Raw genomic sequence first — 7,753 nt, forward strand, 5'->3', positions numbered from 1 at the left:
GATCTCGTAGGGAGTAAAACCCAGAGTGTAAGGAGTGTTTCTAACCTGGTAAAGGACGTATGGTAGGAGAGTCACCCAGTCCCCGCCAGTCTCCATGGTTAATTTGGTAAGGGTCTCTTTTAGGGTTCTATTCATTCTTTCTACCTGTCCTGAGCTCTGGGGCCTATAAGCACAATGTAATTTCCAGTTCGCCCCCACCGCCTTGGCTACTGCCTGTGTTACCTGCGAGATAAAAGCTGGTTCATTGTCTGATCCTACCATGGCAGGAAAACCATACCTGGGTAAGATGTCTTCTAGTAGCTTCTTAGCCACCGTCTGAGCCGTTTCATGCTTGGTTGGGTATGCCTCCACCCAGCCAGAGAAGGTGTCTGTAAATACTGAAAGATATTTATAACCATACTTTCCTGGTTTGACTTCAGTGAAGTCGACTTCCCATTGGGCTCCCGGTCTGGTGCCTCTGAGCCTGGTTCCTTTTTTATTTGATGTGGCTCTTGCGTTGGTGAGTTGGCAGGCCTTGCAGGCAGATACAACTTGCTCTATTTTGGTGTCCTGTTGGTGAATCTTGATTCCGGCATGTCGGATTAAGTCTTTTAATTTTCGGGCCCCCATGTGAGTAGACCGATGATGTGCTCTAATATTGAGACTCCGAGCTGGTCTGGCAGCACGAGCTCCTTGTTAGATGTATACCACCATCCCTTTATCTCCTGGGCCATGGGGAGTTTCTTGATCCGCTGTAACTCCTCCTGGGAGTATTTGGGCTGGTCTGGTAAAACTGGGTCTCCCAAGTCTGGTAGTTGTTAAGCCATTTTCTAGCTCCCAACATTAGCGCCTTGGTAAGGGCGACGAGCTCTGCTTGCTGGGCTGATGTTCCGGAGGGTAGAGCCTCCGCCCATACGGTGTCCGTTTCGGTGACTATCGCTGCACCCGCATACCTGTGTCCGTCTCGCAAAAAGCTGCTGCCATCAGTGAACCAAGTAGCCTCGGCATCGGGGAGGGGCCGGTCGGTCAGGTCCGTCCGGAATCCATGTACTTGTTCCAGGATTCCCGCACAGTCACGTAGTGGAGCACCTAGGTCAGGGTCGGGCAGCAGGGTTGCAGGATTGTGGGCTGCACTGGGGTGGAACCGCACCCGTGGAGGGTTGAGTAGGAGGCTCTGGTAATGAGTCACACGTGTGTTGCTCATCCATATATCAGGAGGCTGTTTCAGGACCCCTTCAAAGGCGTGTGGGGTCGTGATCCAGATCTCCTGTCCTAGGGTCACTTTGTCTGGCATCTGATAACCGCCGCTGTCCGCCCTCTAGGATATGTCCCAGGTAACTTACCCTCTCCCTGCATATCTGAGCCTTCTTCGCGGATGCCCGGTACCCTAAGGCCCCCAGGGTAGCCAGCAGGTCCTGGGTCCCTCGCTCACAGTCTTTGGCCTTGTTGGCAGCAATCAGGATGTCATCTACGTACTGTAGGAGGGTGAGGCCAGGGTGCTCCCTTCTGTACTCACCCAGGTCCTCGTGTAGTGCCTCATCGAAGATGGTGGGTGAATTTTTGAACCCCTGAGGCAGCCGTGTCCAGGTGAGTTGCCCACTGTAGCCCTCCTCCGGATCATGCCACTCGAAGGCGAACAAGGGTTGGCTCTGGGGTGCCAGCGGCAGACTGAAGAAGGCGTCCTTTAAATCTAGTACAGTATACCAGACCCTGGAGGGCGCCAAGGAGCTCAAGAGAGTATATGGGTTGGGAACAGTTGGGTGTATGCCCGCGACCCTCTTATTTACTTCCCGGAGGTCTTGTACCGGTCGGTAGTCATTTGTTTGAGGCTTTTTGACTGGCAGTAGGGGGGTGTTCCAGGGAGACTGGCAAGGAACTAGTACCCCTAGGCTTCGTAGTCTCCGGATGTGTGGCTGGATCCCCTTCCGGGCCTCCTGAGACATGAGGTATTGTTTGATCCTCACCAGACTCTCTCCTGGCTTGAGCTTTACCAGGACCGGGGTCCTGTGAGCGGCTAGTCCTATCTCCCCCCCCCCCCCCATCTCTGCCCAAACCGAGGGGAATTCTTGTAGCCATCTGTCTATATTATCCTCTCTCGGGAGCGCCTCCTGGTGGAGGCGGTATTCATCCTCCAGTTTCATGGTCAGGACCTGGATGGGGTAGCCCGTGGCCCTTGCCATCGGTGACCTGAGGCCCCCTTGTCTGAAAGTTATCTGAGCTCCAATCTTGGTCAGTAAATCCCGTCCTAACAGCGGGTAGGGGCATTCTGGTATTACCATAAAGGAGTGGGATACCCGGCCCGTCCCCAAATCTACTGTTCTTCGGGTAGTCCATGAATACTGGCTCATACCAGTTGCCCCTTGAAACCCAGGACTTCTTGCTGGCTAGTTTTCCTTGTGGGGTGCGGAGGACTGAATGTTGTGCTCCGGTGTCGACAAGGAAGTCAACAGGGGTCCCCTCCACTTTAAGAGTTACCCTGGGTTCGGGGAGAGGGTCCGAACCCTGACTCCCCTAATCACTTAGTTCATCTAGCTCTAGGACTTTTACTCCATCAGTCTTGCTTCCCTTCCCGCCGGCCCTTTTTGGACAATCTCGGGCCCAATGCCCTATCTCCTTGCAGTATGCGCACTGATCCTTCTGCGGCCTCTGCTTCCTCCGGTTGGTGGTTCCTTTACCTTTTCTTGCGTCGTCTGCCAGCTGCCGGAGACGGCGGTCTTGTTCCTCGGGGAAGTCAGCAGTGGTAGCTAGTAGTATTCCGGCCAGGTCTCGAGTCTGCTTACTGCTGGCAGCCGCCATGGCGCGAGCCTGCTTGTCCTCAGGAGGCTCCCGGTTATTATATACCTTTTCGGCTACCACCAGTAAGTCCTGCAGACTTTTTTTCTCCTAGTCTATCTATTTTCTGTAATTTTCTCCTAATGTCTATGGCCGATTGGTTTACAAAGGCCATGATAACAGCTGCCTTGCTTTCCAGAGCCTCTGGATCCATGGGGGTATAGGTACGGAATGCCTCCATGATCCGTTCTAAAAAGGCAGCCGGAGATTCATCTTTTCCCTGTTGTACATTTCCTACCTTGGCCAAATTGGTTGGCTTTCTAGCAGCCATTCGGAGAACCCCCCATTAGGGTCTGGCGGTAGACCCGGAGCCTCTCCTTACCTTCTGCCATGTTGAAATCCCACTGGGGCCGAGTTAAGGGGAAGGAGGCATCTATCTGAGCCCGGTTGGTGGTGGGATTCCCGTCTGCGCCAGGAACTAGTTTTCGGGCCTCATTGAGGATTCTTTCTCTTTCTTCAGTTGTGAACAGGACCTGCAAAAGCGCTGGCAATTGTCCCATGTGGGCTGATGGGTAAAAAGAACAGAGTCTAATAAATCAATAAGCCCTGCCGGTTTCTCGGAAAACTTAGGATTCTGAGCTTTCCAATTGTACAGGTCACTAGTGGCGAAAGGCCAATAGTGATGGGGCTGATTTCCCTCCGCGTCTGGGGGTCCGGTGGCTCGCAGGGGCAGAAGAGTGGAGTTGGCGGCGGAGGCGGATTGCCCCCTCTGAGCCCTTTGTCTGGTAAAGGGCGGGCTTCCCCCTGGAGCGTTTCCGCCTCCCGCTCGGAACAGTGTCTGCCTCCCCCGGGGGGGGGGGGGGGAGATGGTGTTCTTCCAGCATCCTAGAGGGGTTATACGGGGGAGGAAAAATTAATTCTTCTTCAGTACCCCCTTGTAGGACAGGTAGAGGGGTGCTGAAGGCTGGGTAAGACTTTTCTTCTTCTTTGTCCCCTGCAAAGCAAGAATGGGTTTTGGCTCCAGAGGCAGCGGGGCTAGGAAGGGCTTAAGCCAAGAGGGTGGGTAGGGAGTAGTCTGAGTCTATCCCATAACATCCGTCCAGTAAGTCCTCAGAACAAAACAGAGAAACACAGAAACAGACAAACAGAGGGCCCTTAGAAAGTCTTCCAACTCCATGGAAGCAAAACTGAAAGCTAGCTTAGACCTTTGAGGGGATTCCACGTCCCTCCAAAACAGATGAGGGGATGCCATGTCCCTCCAGAAGGGAGAATCGGAACGTCTTCCGAAACTCCCGGCCCGTGGTCCTCCAGTGTGTCCACTTAGACCGCGTCGGGCACTACCAGAATTCCAGAAATGAGCTCACACAGAAAAGACAGAACAAACAGACACTAACCGTGGCCAGTCAGGCTCTCCGGGTCGGGAGGTGTGGTCAAGGTGAAGGACACAGAACAAGATGGAGTCGGCCGGCGTAGGCCCACCCTTTCAATTTTTAGTCTATTACTGAATGTCAACTTTATGCCACATGAGATTGGCAACAGCAACTATCAATAGTTTTGGGTAGTCAAATTCGACAGACGTGGCACAAACGTTTTTTTTATTTGGTCACAGAAGTCTGGAGGGGGGTTCAGGAGTTTGCATTGTTAACCAACAGGAGTTCTGAAAACCTCAGCTGGAGAGCAGCGGAAGGGCCAGAGGACATGGGAATGGAAACGTCAGTTTCCTTCCCTATACCCTGTAAGTGGGGTTCACTTCTGTGGTTTCCCCACAATGAAAATGAAGAAGAGTGTCTCTGAAGCTTGTGTAGAGCTCTCTCTGCATACAAAGGGCTTTTATTATATGCTTGTTATCCCTTGATGGTAGTAACCCTTCGTGGTAGTCAAAGGATGTACTATTCTAATGATTTCTCTCATGAGAAAACTGGATGTCAGGACTGGGGCTGGAGTTCAGGTCTTTGAAATACAACCGTTCATCATCATAATCTTGAAATAGCAGATGCTTTTCTGGTAACAAATCCATATGAAAGGCTGATTAATAAATGACACATTATAATAATAAAATATAATATATAATAATATAATATGGCACATTAATAACCAACATTACTTATTCTTATTGTAATGGTAAGCATGCTTTGGACCTGTGTAACACGTTTGCCTTGTATTTCAGCCTCAGATGATGGACCTTTGTCAACTTTTGGGTTTTTAGGGATTAAGGAATTATTTTTAGAAAAATTATTTTAGAAAAATACAGGAAACAAACGATTCCTAGCAAGCTCTTGCCATGCTGAATGGAAGTGTGGTTAAGTAAGTAGAACTCTATTGAAGACCTGGGTTCAAATTCTTATTCTTCTGGGCAAGTGCTTGAGGTTCTCATGGCTTGGTTTTCTAATTTGTCATGGGATTGTTGTACAAAGCAAAATGAAATAGTACATGCACATCGTGGCATATAGAGAGGACACCAAATAAATAATGTTAACCTCCTCATCCAGTCTTCCAGCAATTCTGTTCCCGGTAATGAAGCTTCTCTTAATAAACTGCATTGTGGACTGTATCCTGTTGATGAGGTTTTTTGGGGTGACAGTGGGGTTTGTGGGGTCTAGAGCCAATGACCAAGAAATAATTCTTGAAGACATCTTTGGTGCAAAAAGGTGATTTTATTAAAGCATGGGGACAGGACCTGTGGGCAGGAAGAGCTGCCCTGGGACCATGAGGAGAGATTGGTTATATACTATGGAGTTGGGGGAGGTAAAGTCCAGGGGAAGTTTCCTGTGAGATTTTCATATGCTAAAAAAGACTCCCAGGATAGTGGCCTAGCTATTGTCAGGCTAAGGTTGTTTTAGCATTAAGCAAATAATTAGCATTAACACAGTGGGGAGTTCCTGGAGAAAAGTTTTACTCTGCAGGCCTCATGTATTTGTCAACTGGCTGCAGGTTAATAAGGAAATTTAGTTCTATTTGCCATTTCCTTCTGCCTTTGTTTCGCAAATCACTATGCGGGGGTGATGGAGACTTAGGTCCTGCAGGACTATGACCTCTATCAGTTAACCATTTGTTTTTCTCTTTTCCTTTGTTCTTGGGTAGCCAGGAGTGCCCGAGGAAGATCACACATCCCATCTAGGAGTGGGGAGGCTGTGTGAGTGGCCTGTCAGCTTGCCCCTTATGTTCCTTCATCACTGTTCCCCAAATGAAAGTATTTCTGTGTGCCTTATCTGGCAAAGTATATTGAGCAAATATCTGTGAGTCTTTTGTGTACAACACACTGTGTATGGGTGGAGGGTGACACAAAGATGTACAACGTGGGATCCTGCTGTCAAGAAGGTTACAATAGTGTTAGGGCACTAGTTCTCAACAAAGGGTGATTTTGCCCTTTTAAGGCCCCCACCTTGGCCCCTCCAGCCAACTTAGTAGTCTTTAAAGTTTTAGCAAGCACCTTTAGCCTGAGTGACTGGTTAACTAAACTTTTCTCTGTATATCTACAGATCATGCATTGTTTCCTAGGAAGAACCAAAACCTCTCGCACAACCTTTCTCCTGGGGCGCCAACAAATACCAACCTCCAAGAGATAACAGAGATAATGTCTGCACACAATCAAGAAGTGTTACAGACCACTGCGCTCCCCTTTTACTGAGTAACTGCCCTAAAGTTCCTCAAAAGTCTTTGCGCCAGACAAAAACCCTGGAGTTGGTTTTTGGACAGGAGTCTACCTTCTCCCCAGGTGGCCAGCCTCCCGAATAAAACTCATATTCTTTTCCAATCAAAACTCTCTCTTTTCCAGTGAAGGGCAGCCGAACTTGGGTTTTTCTGAAACACTCTCAGGGGACACGTGGCAAGATTTGGAGATACTTTTTATTGTGATGACTGGAGGGGTGGGGAGGCCTCTACTGGCATCTAGGAGGTAGAGGCCAGAGATGTTGTAAACATCCTGCAATGCACAGTACAGCCCTCCCCTTTGCCCCCACAAAACTGATAGTGCTGAGATTGAGAAGCTCTGTATTAGGGGCACATTCCATGGACAGAAGTCACTAATTTACAAGAAAGAAAATGCTAGGCTCTGTCAGTGGGGATAGTTGGTACCATTTGGTGGCGCTTAATTGTGGACCTTCAACATGCTCGTCAAATGGGGGCTTACATAGAGTTACAGAGGTCCAAGGACAGTATTTTAGGACTTCACATCTTCAGCTGTGTCTCTACCAGACCAAAGGCCTGTTGTGTCAAATGTACTCATATTTTTTTGAACTGTTGTAATAAGTTTTTTTGGGTTTGTTTTAAAAGCATTAATTTGTGAAGTGTTCGACATTTAAAATATAGTATACTATAATTTTTGTATCGTTTTGGCAATTTTTAATTTTCAAATACGGCCCCAAATAGATATTTAAATATCCCCACCTCCAAAATGGAAGAGCACTGAAATTCACAATCTCTAAGAAGTCCAGCGAATTGTAACAAAAGTAGCGGCAAAAACATTAATAATGCTCAGTCGGCATTTATTGAGCTCCTACTACTAGCCACGCACTGCTCTCAGAACTCTAGTATTATCCTTTAAAATCCTTTCCAAAACGCTAGGAGGACAGACTATTAGTATTCCCATTTTACCGAGAGGAGACTGAGGCACAGAGCGGATAAGCAAGTTGCTTAGCGCTACAAAGCTATTAAATGGGGGGCCAGGCATCGGGCTTCAGAGCCTTCACTCTTATTTAAAGTTAAAACATATACGTGGTTTATCCTGTCTCCCCCACAGAACTCAGCATCGTGAGGGCGGGCGCCACCCACACGCGCGCACACCTGTTCTCCACCCTTGCGCCCTGCACGTCCCGGGGGGCCCAGCACCTACAGGCCGGCGGGCGGCGGGGCGCGGTTTGCGCACCCTCAGGCTGTCAGGTGCGCGGCTGCGCGCTAGGGGGCAGCAGCGGGCGCGGCTCGGGCTCGGCGGCCGCACGGTCCCTCTTGGCCCGGTGGGTGGGCTGGCCGGGGCGGGGCCGGGCGAGCCGGGGCGCCGCGTTCG

Source organism: Herpailurus yagouaroundi, unplaced genomic scaffold (genome assembly GCF_014898765.1).
Source record: "Herpailurus yagouaroundi ecotype Mexico unplaced genomic scaffold, PumYag 28, whole genome shotgun sequence".
NCBI lineage: Eukaryota > Metazoa > Chordata > Mammalia > Carnivora > Felidae > Herpailurus > Herpailurus yagouaroundi.